We start from the raw sequence: 11,397 nt of genomic DNA on the forward strand, positions 1-11,397 counted from the left end.
CATAACTTTCCCTACGAGGTAGATAAGTGGAGATAGTACATCTTGATATTATTTGTGTAATTATGTAGTATGAGATGGGAGAATTGACTTTCCTATTTGTGTGACCTATAGTTCCATGGTATGTTATATAGGGAATCTGACTCCCTAGCTATATGACCTATAATTTGCTTTTCTAAGGTGTGGGGAAAGGAATTCACTAGCTATATAGAGGGAATCTATATAAGGATACCTAGCATTTCCTACTATGAGATGTGAGGAATATAAATACCTAGTTATATATAGACAATGCATGGGTGCATAGGTCAAAAATATTAGAAAATTTCATACATTCCATGACATCATCATCCTTCAACAACCATATCATACTGTTGTCTGGATCCACCATTGGTAGCCATTGTGAAATATACACTAGCGCCTCAAACACCAACCAACCTTCAGCCATGCTACCTTCTGGCCGAGCTCGTTGTTGCACAAAGCGTTTTAAGGTTTTCATGAAGCGCTCCAAGAAGAACATCCATCGCGTATGGACAAGTCCAGCAATCTGGTAGGCATGTTGGTAGGCATGTATTGTGATCATGCTGGTAGGCATGTATTTCTCAAAGAGACAGACCGTCTCCACTGCTCCCCGCCTTGCGGATTCAATAGAGGACATATTAATCTCCTTCTGTGAGATCCATTGCACTAAAGTCAACAACCTGTAAATGGCCCTATGTTTTTCTAGAGTAAGATATCCTGTGATCACAATCGGTAGTACAAACTACCACAAATGAGAAAGCATTATGAACAATGACTACCCTCTAAATAGCAAAATACGCAGGCCACTTACAATCCATTTGTAGTACAAACATGACATATCTTATGCCAATCATGGGATTTTAGCCCTGATAATTGGTCGTCTTTAGAAAACGCAGACTTGAGAGAACGCATCATACCTGTCGGAGTGTAGAAAGACTTGATTATTTGCTTTACAATACGCTCTTCTTCAGTGGAAAAAACCCAAGGAGTGCGAGGTAGCTACATGCGACTATCAGCACTCGACTGCGACCAAAGCGCCTCCATCTTGCCTACCTCCTTCAAATCCATTCGTGCCCCTACAATGTCTCTCTTTTCTATGATGTGGTCCCATAGCAAGTTGTCCACGTTTTTGAAAATATGCATGGGATCCAACAAGTGGTTGGTCTGTAAGTGGATCCAATATGGCAACTCATAGAAAACTGAGAACCGTTGCATTTCATTTGGATGTGACTCCGCTGTCGAAGGGTTTTCGAAAGAAAAGTTGTGACCACAGAGGACCTTGACTAATTTCAGGATAGGAGATCAATCATATGAATAAGCAAGATGAGAGGATTTGTGAGCAGCAATAGATCTGCCAAGCTCCCACAAGACCTCGTTTATGTAGTGACGATAGGACTGAAAGCAAGCTTTCAACTGAGCATAGAATCCATCCTTCAACATAGGTACCTACAGTATAAATCTGGTTATCAACTATAGACAGAAATTTCAGTGTTGTCCTTTCAGCAACATCAACCAAAGGAAGGATCCATGGACCCACAGTCTTAACAATAAACCCACAGGGAAAGGCAAATAATTGATCTTGTCAAAGCAAGAGTCTTTGAATCTTATCAGAAATGATGCAGCTCCTCCAAACAGTTTACAATTTTGTGCTGTTTAGTATCAGCATATGAGAATATCCTCGTTTGTAATAGTTTGTCATCAGTATAGTACACACTAGGCCCTCCTTTTGCGAGTGAACAGAAGCCCACCCGGCTGAAACACTTTTGAAAGCTGAGCAGATGCATACATTGGGAAATGCTATTAATTTGCTCCACTTCTCCAAAAGCGGATGGCTACTACAGCTCCAATCCACAGGCTGTCGATAATTAGGGATTGATCACTATCTTCGATGGCATGTATATCAATTCTTGAGCTTGCCCCTTTGTTGAAAACCCTGTTTTACCCATATGCAAAGTGAGTGTTAGAGTAGCAATGCTACTGTATTGGTACCTAGAAAGCTAGCAGGTGCTGGATCTGAAGTAGACTCGCCCCCCCTTGGTAGCTTATTCTGAGTCTTGAGATTATCAAAATTGCCTCAGAGTCCCAGAATTGATCAATTAATCCACCCTGTTAGGTCAAGTAATCCACTCTGTCAGGGCTGCAGCAACACATGCAAAAAACCCCAATTCTCTCTAGGCTGTGTATGTTACGCGAATCTGCAATCTGAGGAGTTTAGTCCGTGATATACATTGACCCATTCAGAGACCCAATTCAGAGTTCTCGATACCCATTGGCGAGAAGTCTGCAGAAAGGGAGGGGAGGAAAATAGGGTAGCTTCCAAGAAAATCCATCGTTGAGCAGGAACTTGATAACGTCTGTCTGACTTGCTACCATTGCATAGTAAAGAGGAGTTTAGCCTGCAGCATCTTTCCTTAATATATCAACACCTTCTTGAAGGAGATTGCAAACAGCAAGTGTAAGACCCTTGAATGCAACATAATGAAGAGCAGTCCATCCATGTTGCAATGCCGATCGAAAGCCTTTACCCTGTGCTGAATTCAGCCTCCTCCTCGGTTACGTTTGCTTTTCCTTACTCTTGGGTATGCCTCACATTCCGATTGTGTCACATCGTCTTTCTTCTACGAGATACCAGGTTTTCTGTTGCCCTGTCAAACATTATCTCCCTTAGATGGAACAAACACAAGCTTCAATTTCTCTCGGTCATGGAAGCCTCTGCCCAAACTGCGAATTGAATCATCAATATTATACATACTCAAGGCCACTCCATCAGCTCCCTCCAAATCCAAACCACCTTCCCCCCGATGCTTTTGCGTTTTTTCTTCCTCTAGAAATGCGGTCCCCCTAAAAAAAACGGGACAATTTCAGCGCTGAGCTAAAAGGTTTGAAGGCTATAAGTTTCACAATAAGATCAATCATAGACTGATGCACGGGATCTACCATCTATCCTATTTCATCTAGACCATAGCTTGAAACAAGGAGTATCCCGAAGCAGACTCTCTCTACCATCTATCCTATTTCATCTAGACCATAGCTTGAAACAAGGAGTATCCCGAAGCAAACTCTCTCTACTGCCTGTAGTCCCTTCTGGCCAAATCCACTGCATTTTGACTTGTAAACACATCCCAAAAACCATCACAACCAATAATCATAAACTTGTCTTCTTCAATCAACAAAGCTTGTCTCAATTCTGGCTCTGCACTGAGAGGACAGTTCATGCCCTCCTTTAATCCCTTGATATGCTAGTTTCCAATGGCTCTTGCAACATTGATCTGTCCATTTAGATATCCATCATCTACAAAGCCTCCAAGGGACTCTATTCACCATCTTTCAAGTGAACATGAGGCCATATGATCCCTTGACATATCAATGGCCTTGCCCTTCCTACAGAGGACAGCTCTACAATCTCCTGCATTGGCCACAAACAACTCTCTTCCGAGCACTAAGACACTTAAAGCTGTTGTGCCAGATGACAAGCCATGATTGATTGAACAAGCTTCTACAAATGCTGTCTTTGTCAGCAAAAAGGCATGATGGACAGCCTCTTCTATTGCAGTTGGAAATGCCACAGCTTCAACAATGTAATTGAGTAACTTGTCTTTGACAAACTCTGCTGCATTTCTCCCACCATGCCCATCAAAAACTCCATAGTAAGATCTCGAATTATGCCCTGAAATCCCAAAGCCAAAATGTTGCACCAAATTATCAATTAGAATATGCTCATCCTCCATAGCCACTCTACCTCCAATATCAAACCACCCACCTGATCGTACAGTGGGCATAAACTCCACAACAATAGATTTCTTGCTGTGCTCCAACATCCCATTCATTAGCATATAATGACTGACAAGGATATTGTTCAATGGTGGAAGGACAATTAAGGAGTCCTTGGATTGAACATTGGCATTGGCTACATTAGATTGGCTGCTGCTATGGTCATCCTCCAAGATGCCTTTCTCTGTTAAACATGCTCCTTCGAGAGAACTTGCAGGCTTTGAATGTCAACAACTTGGTGACTTTACTTGGTTTAATGCCCTCATCAAGCATTTTTTCATACTGTTTCAGAGCAGAAATACCATCACTACATTAGACATATGCACCAACCATGGTTGTCCATGCAACTACATTGTGGATTGGTAATCTATCAAACAATTAGCATGCTTCCTCTAGACTGTCACACTTAGCATACATATCGACCAGAGTATTATAGATAAGTTCCTCTTGCTCCAAACCCCTCTCCACTTTACTGCCCACGCAAAACAAAATACAAACACAATGACTAAGTATGTACAAAGCAACAAATGTCACACACACAAATTTTTTGTGGATTCCACACCTCGGATGCATAGCACTACGACACCGCATGGGCCATTTTCAGCTCGTATGAGCTTTGGGCATTCATACGTGTTGGAGGTCGTCCAAGAAAATCTTCCCTTCATAACCCTCTGGCAAGAAAGTGGCGTTTCCTTGATATACCATCTTCTTCATGGTTCGTGACCTTCAAGAGTCTAACTGTGGCCTGCACAATGGACATGCATGATAACCTGAGGTAACCAGACCTATCCCAACACCTCTATCCAGTGAATAAAAACTTGAACGAGCTATGACAGATATTACCAATGAGAACGGAAGCCTATTTACTTGAGCACTGTTTGAATCTCGAAAAGTCATGCATTGTCCACATGAGAATGGCTTGAATATTGGCGGACCATGCCGATCATGGCGCTTGCTCATATCTTGCACGTTGACCCCCTCCTCCCACAAAATCTTAGGCTCATTGACTAATGGACGAAGATACACCTTAATATTTTTGACTTTGTAGCGATCGGGGACGAGTAAGCTAAGGATGAGATGTCCTTTCTTCGTAGAAAGCCATGGAGGGATATTGTAGTTGACAAGGACTATAGGCTACACACTGTAAGAAGTTGAGAGTAGACCGAATGGGTTCATCCCATCCATTGTAGGACCGAGCCGAAGATTCCTTGGCTCTTGGGCAAAGCCTGGGAAGGTAGAGTAAATGTCGCTCCATGCGCATGAATCTGTTGATATTTGTTGAACTCCATATGTGGACCTATTCTGCACATACCACGTTGTCAAGCTCGTCATGCTGGACGTACAAAACATGCGGTTTATGTGGGGGATAAGTGGAAAGTGTCTAAGAGCTTTTTAAGGGATGGTTTGCCCTTGCAAGTCCTATTGATACCTATGAGAACCACACTTTGGACATATCTCCATAGTCTCGTATTCTCCTAGAAATAGTATGCAATCCTTGATACATGCATGGATGTTGTTGTAGTCCATGCCAAGCTTTCGTAAAACATGTCGTGCATCATCACGAGACTCATGCATGATATTTGCAAGTGGTAATATATGATACTTCAGTAACCTGAAAAAAATAATTAAAAACCTTGAAAAAGCAGAGATGTTTTTATCGATAGTGCCAAAAAGAAGTCAACGAAGCATACGTACAAGGTACCTGATCAACTCAGTCACACTCGCATCGCTCCACCTGTATTTTGCTTGCACACTTAGGACTAGAAGTAGTGTCTTCACGTGAGATACTCAGCACCCATCATATAATGGTACAGATGATTGCCCTCTAAGCGAATCAAAAGTCTTGACATCCATGCGAATCAATGCATCAATCATTGCCTCCATCTCAAGCTCCAAGATTCTAGGTAAGTCTCAAAGGCACTCCATCCATTGCATGCCTATGCACTCTTCTAATTGGCGGAAAAGGGTGCACTCCTCCTTGGGATGAGACGTTGACTCCCTAGATAGAAAATTTGCCAGCCACACCCAATCTTTTTGTATATGGTATTCAATTAGCTTTCAAATACAATGCATGATTGATATTAACTTTTCTTACCATTTGTTGAAGATCCAAGATTGCCTGATCAATTATCTCAGATTGAAATTCGCCAAAGCGTTACATGTGTTCTATAGACAATTGACGTTTCCATCTAATTGCCAGCTTACATTGAGAGCAAGGACATGGGACACGCTGATTAAGATACGCCTCGCGATCTTGAACATCAAGACCTTCATCATTTTCCATTTTGTCTATGTTACGACAAATAATTTTTTTGTTATCATTCTTTTTTTCTTTCTTAAATTGTTTGAGAAGGGATTTCTTCTCTTGTAACTCACCAAAAATTAACGTATGTAAAGTCTCCACCGACCCACCCACAAATTAACGTATGTAGGAGTGTTTCCCGTCTCGTGGTGTTGCACTGGACCTTGCCACCACTCTCTCTTTGTTTTTAATCCATTCATTATCTCCTCTCCTTCCATCTCTCTCTCTCTTTCTTTTTCTTTATTATGTTGTATGTTTATTCCCTCTCTCTCATTCCTTCTTCCTTTTTCTCTTCCTCCCCCTCTCTCATTTTCTTTAACAAAACATATCTACTACTACTACTACTACTACAATAAAAGAAAAAAAAACTACTATTGCTACCACTACAACAACAACAACAACAAATAAGAAAACTAGAAAACAATAAACAAGAAAACAAAAAAAACTATTACCACTACTACTACAACAAAAAAAAAAAACCAATACTACTACTATAACCAGGACTATGACAACTATGACTACGACTACGACTACGACCATGACCACGACCACAACTACGAATACGACTATGACTACGAACATGACTACGACTATGACTAGGACTACAGCTATGGCTACAACTATGGCTACGGCTATGACTACGACTATAACTACGACCACGACCATGACTATGACTATGACTATGACTATGACTATGACTATGACTATGACCACGACTATGACTACGACCATGACCATGACTATGACTATGACTACGACCACGACCATGACTACCACTAGCACTACCACAACCACTGCCACTACCACTATAATAAACAAGAAAATAAGAAAAAACTACTACTACTACTACCAACAACAAATAAGAGAACTAGACAACAATAAACAAGACAACAAAAAAAATTGTTACTACAACAACAACAACAACAATAACAAATAAGAAAACCACCGCTACTACTACAACCACGACTACGACTATGACCAGGATTATGACTATAACTATGACCACGACCATGACTACCACTAGCACTACCACTATCACTACCACTATAATAAACAAGAAAAGAAGAAAAAACAACAACAACAATAACAACTACTACTACTACTACTACTACAATAACAATAAACAAGAAAAGAAAAAAAAACTACTACTACTACAACAAAAACAACAACAAAAAGCAAGAAAACTAAAAAACAATAAACAAGAAAAGAAAAAAACTAGTAGTAGTACTACTATAATAACAAACAAGAAAACAACAACCTCTCCCTCCTTCTCTCTCTCTCCCTCCCTCTCCCTCTCCCTCTTTTCTCTCTTTCCCTATTATGTTTAATTAGCTAACTTATGAAGGAGATTGGATGATAGCTTTAGCCCTAGAAATGTTTCAGTCTTTCTATAATTAAGAGCTAGAGAAGACACACATACATTCTATATGGTACTACCTTATGTATCAAGAGGTTTTGAAGATAGCCCTTGGGATGCTGTTAAATGGCATAGCAGAGAACATGATAGTGATATGGGGGACCCATTGATTACATGACCAACTTGTAGATATGAGCATTCATAGGGGATCATGGCTTTCGAATCTTTGGTCACCTCTTGAGTACAATTGCCATGCCAAACATTTTGCAGTCAAGTTCGATTGAGGGACATTGTCATTGATGGGCTACTGATAGGTAGCATCATTGCTTGTAAACACCAAATGTAGTCATGCTATAAATTTATTGGATATATCTACTATAGAGACTATGTCCAATATTTGGACATAGATTGTTCTTTCTAACTGGGGGTAGGAGAGGCTCAAGGGGACATGAAGACCATGAATAGGGGAAGAAATGATTTTCTCAAGATCTAATATCTTGGTACTTTTGTTCAGTATCAACCACACATGATTTGACATTATGGACCTACTTATTGGTTATTTATTCATGCCCTATGATAGACTTCATTTCTTTTTGTACATTTTTAATGAGAGTCCATGATAGTGCTAGTTATGCATTTTTCCTTTGAATATTATGTTCTCATGGGATTTATTAATAGAGTCATTCTTTTATTTGGGAAAAACATATTGTTTCCATTTGATTGCTTCTTGTCAAGTAAGAAGTAGGCCTAATAAACAAACTTACTTGATAGCTATGGAGAATCCCTTGAGGTTCTTTCTCTTGGACAATGTGGCAATATCAAGGGTAGATAATTTCTTACACTATTAGGGATTAGACCCATATTGAACAATATTGATATATGTCTTCAATTGAAAAAAAGTCTTGCAAGTGTATCTATAGTCCTGATCAACAATGTGGCAAGAGATTCACATTCAAATTTGTGTCTATCCCATGAAGTAGAAGCATGACTTTTGATGCATTGTGAAACATGATTCATGTATAATTTTAAAAAGTAAGCTCAATATTCATGTAAATGTGATATGCCTATAGTTTTCAATCCCATTTCATGAGACTGTAAATGCACTTTGTGTAGATAAGACACAAGCAACAATTGATTGTGGACCTATGGCTATAACCACAATTTTGCAATCAACATCTCCCTAGTTTCTTTTTTGCCCCTTCTCGTGTACTCATTGGGCATTAGTTTTATGAATTAAATCCACATATTATGTGAATACGATATGCAATAAAACCATTAGAGAAAATTAAATATATAAATAAAAAATGACCAAAAGTGTCTTGTACTACTAGAAATAAATAAAAGACATACATAATTGTGAAGCCACCTATTATGGCTTATAGTATCCAACATGCTACTAAATGTATAAATAATCATATGTCCTCAAAAGAGCTATCACTACCATACTCTCCCTCTTCATCATTTTCTTTATCGCTCTCCTCATTCTTATTGTCATTCTCTCCTTATCGTTTTCCTCTTCACTATAACTAGAATGCTTCTTGCTCTGATCTCTACCGCTATACTTACCTCATTGCATTGTTATCTCTATAGATGTGGAAAATTTAAAAATTAAGATAATCAAGATCTTCAAATGGATTTGATAAAGGAAATGATATTAGAGGATTTTTTTAGCTATACTGTGAAAGCATATGACAAAGTGTATATTAAATTCTTCCATGGTTTACATGAGGCATAGTAAAAGGTGGGATTTTCCAGTTATTTCCTAACATAGTTACTTGCCAATGCATGAAAAGATAGATGGTGAGCATGCCAAGGTTGAGATTAGGTGGAATGTCTAAATCAAGTTATAGAAGTTGGGAAGAGGAAGCTTGTGTGCATATGCCCTGAGTTAATGAAATAAGTGACTTTTTTAAAGGCTTCTCAAGCCAAAACTTTAGGGAGGGGAACATGAGGCTAGAAAAAGAAAAACAAGTGAAAAAACAACAAGAAGAGTAGTAGTTTAGCAAAAAAAACATGATTGTGTTTTGGAGCTCTTAGAGAAATCTTCGTAGCTTATGAGAAAGCTAAAACAAGAGAGATATGCAATGGGAGTGGACCCAATGGCATCTTGGGGGTTGCTTGATGCTTAGAAGCTTGATTCTCAACAGTGTGTATTGGTGTAATAATAGTAACCAATAGGATATCTCTTGTCCTGAAGTATTCATAGGATGACTCTAAGTCATCTAGGGCATCTCATTTATGTATATGATGCTCTACCACTATTAGATCATTGCTAGAATAAGTTTTCATGGTTTTATGGAGGATTGGAGGAGAAAATGCTTGCATTCTCACTATTGTAATAATAGTAACTAGTAGAGTATCTATTGTATCAAAGGTTTCTAAGGGTATTCCAAGGCTGTTAGAGGCATCTCTTTCATGCATCTGGTACTCTAGGGATGACAGAACATTGTTAAAATAAGAGTATATGGTTTTATGAAGTTTTAGGATACCATAGGGATTGTATTTTCTTTGCTATAATAAAGCTATCATAATAGGGCTGAGGCACTAATTGGGTTCCCATACAAGGTTTTAGCATGATCCAACGTATATGCTAAAGCTTGGTGGTATGCTTGATTGATAGGGCTACCATATGTGACATTATTTGACAATTTATGCATAGTTTTAGAGCCAAAGTTGTGTGAGTAAGCTTATGTAATGCAAGATTATGTTAGTGAATAGGATTATCTTTAAGTCAAAGTCTTAGAGCTTGGGTTATGTTCTTGTACTTGAGTGTATTCAGTTATTGTATCTCACAAAACCTATCATTAAAATTTTGATTAAAGGATTTCTTGAGGATTCCTATCTTGATGTTTTGTGTCTAAACTTGATTCTATTCCTCTCTTTTCTTATTTTTTGAGATCTTAAATCTTTGTACCCTTCTCGTTATAAACCCAAAGATTAAGGCATTTGACAGTATATGCTCTAACATTGGTGAATCTAACATGAAGGTCACTTGAAAGGTTGCAAGATGGGAGACCATGTAGATGATACTCTTAGTTCAAGATTTGAAGAGTTTGTGTAGCCTCTTATGGCATACATATTAAGAGTGAAAATGAAATTATTAAGGCTTTGCAAAGTGTGGTTGCAAAGTTGCAGAAATTTTCATGTGAAGAAATTGGAATGTAAAATGTACCTATAGCCGAGATGCATCAGTATTTTCATAAAGTTGTGGTTCCTAACATTTGTATACTGATAGGTGAAATTTGTGCAAGCCATGGGTGTTATTGGGCTACTCTTATTGAGGATACAAAAATGGTTTACAAAGATTACCCTTTGGGAATGGGTTACAAAAAATACCATTGAGTTGTTGCCTTTAGAAACACAAAATTATATTATTCTTACAAGTAGTAGATTCACCATTGTAGGGTGAGTTAGAGAATCTTTTGGAAGATGATACTACAATGTACGGGGCTGAAAACTAATTGGGTTGATGTACAAACTATAGTGATGAATTTGGTCAATAGGTAGAAAAGAACTCGAAAAGAGAAGAATTGCTAGTTCTTTGAAAATTCAGCCTACTATTAGGGCTAATCCAATTGCTAAGACAACACAACAGGTCTTGAGGAAGCCTTGTGCCTTCTATTTCATCATCTAGAGATGATATTATTGACAGGATAACAAAAAATTTGCATGACTTGCATCTTAATTATGCAAAGCTTGAAAAATCTAGTCATTCAAAAGGTTCTAATGCACCAAGGGAGGGATTTATTAGGTGTTGTATATGGTGATAGCTTGTAACATGACCACTGAGACTATGAGTCATATGATTGAGCTTTGAATCATAATATGATTTATTAGGATAATCATAAAATTCATGCATGAGAAAGGCCTCTTTCCTTCAATTCTGGAAAGGGAGATATGCAAAAATCGGTGGAAGATTTGGCTGTCAACAATGGAGTTCCAACAATCCATG

At 38.6% G+C, this 11,397-nt stretch overlaps 1 pseudogene; it reads right to left on the reverse strand.

Moving 5' to 3' along the window:
- Positions 1-3,080: 3,080 nt before the first annotated feature.
- On the reverse strand, positions 3,081-3,842 carry LOC148015255 (putative protein phosphatase 2C 57; annotated as a pseudogene).
- Between the last annotated feature and the right edge of the window lie 7,555 nt (positions 3,843-11,397).

Source organism: Lygodium microphyllum, chromosome 24 (genome assembly GCF_053477565.2).
Source record: "Lygodium microphyllum isolate KBCC chromosome 24, Lygodium_microphyllum_v1.1.10, whole genome shotgun sequence".
In the NCBI taxonomy this organism is placed as follows: Eukaryota; Viridiplantae; Streptophyta; class Polypodiopsida; order Schizaeales; family Lygodiaceae; genus Lygodium; species Lygodium microphyllum.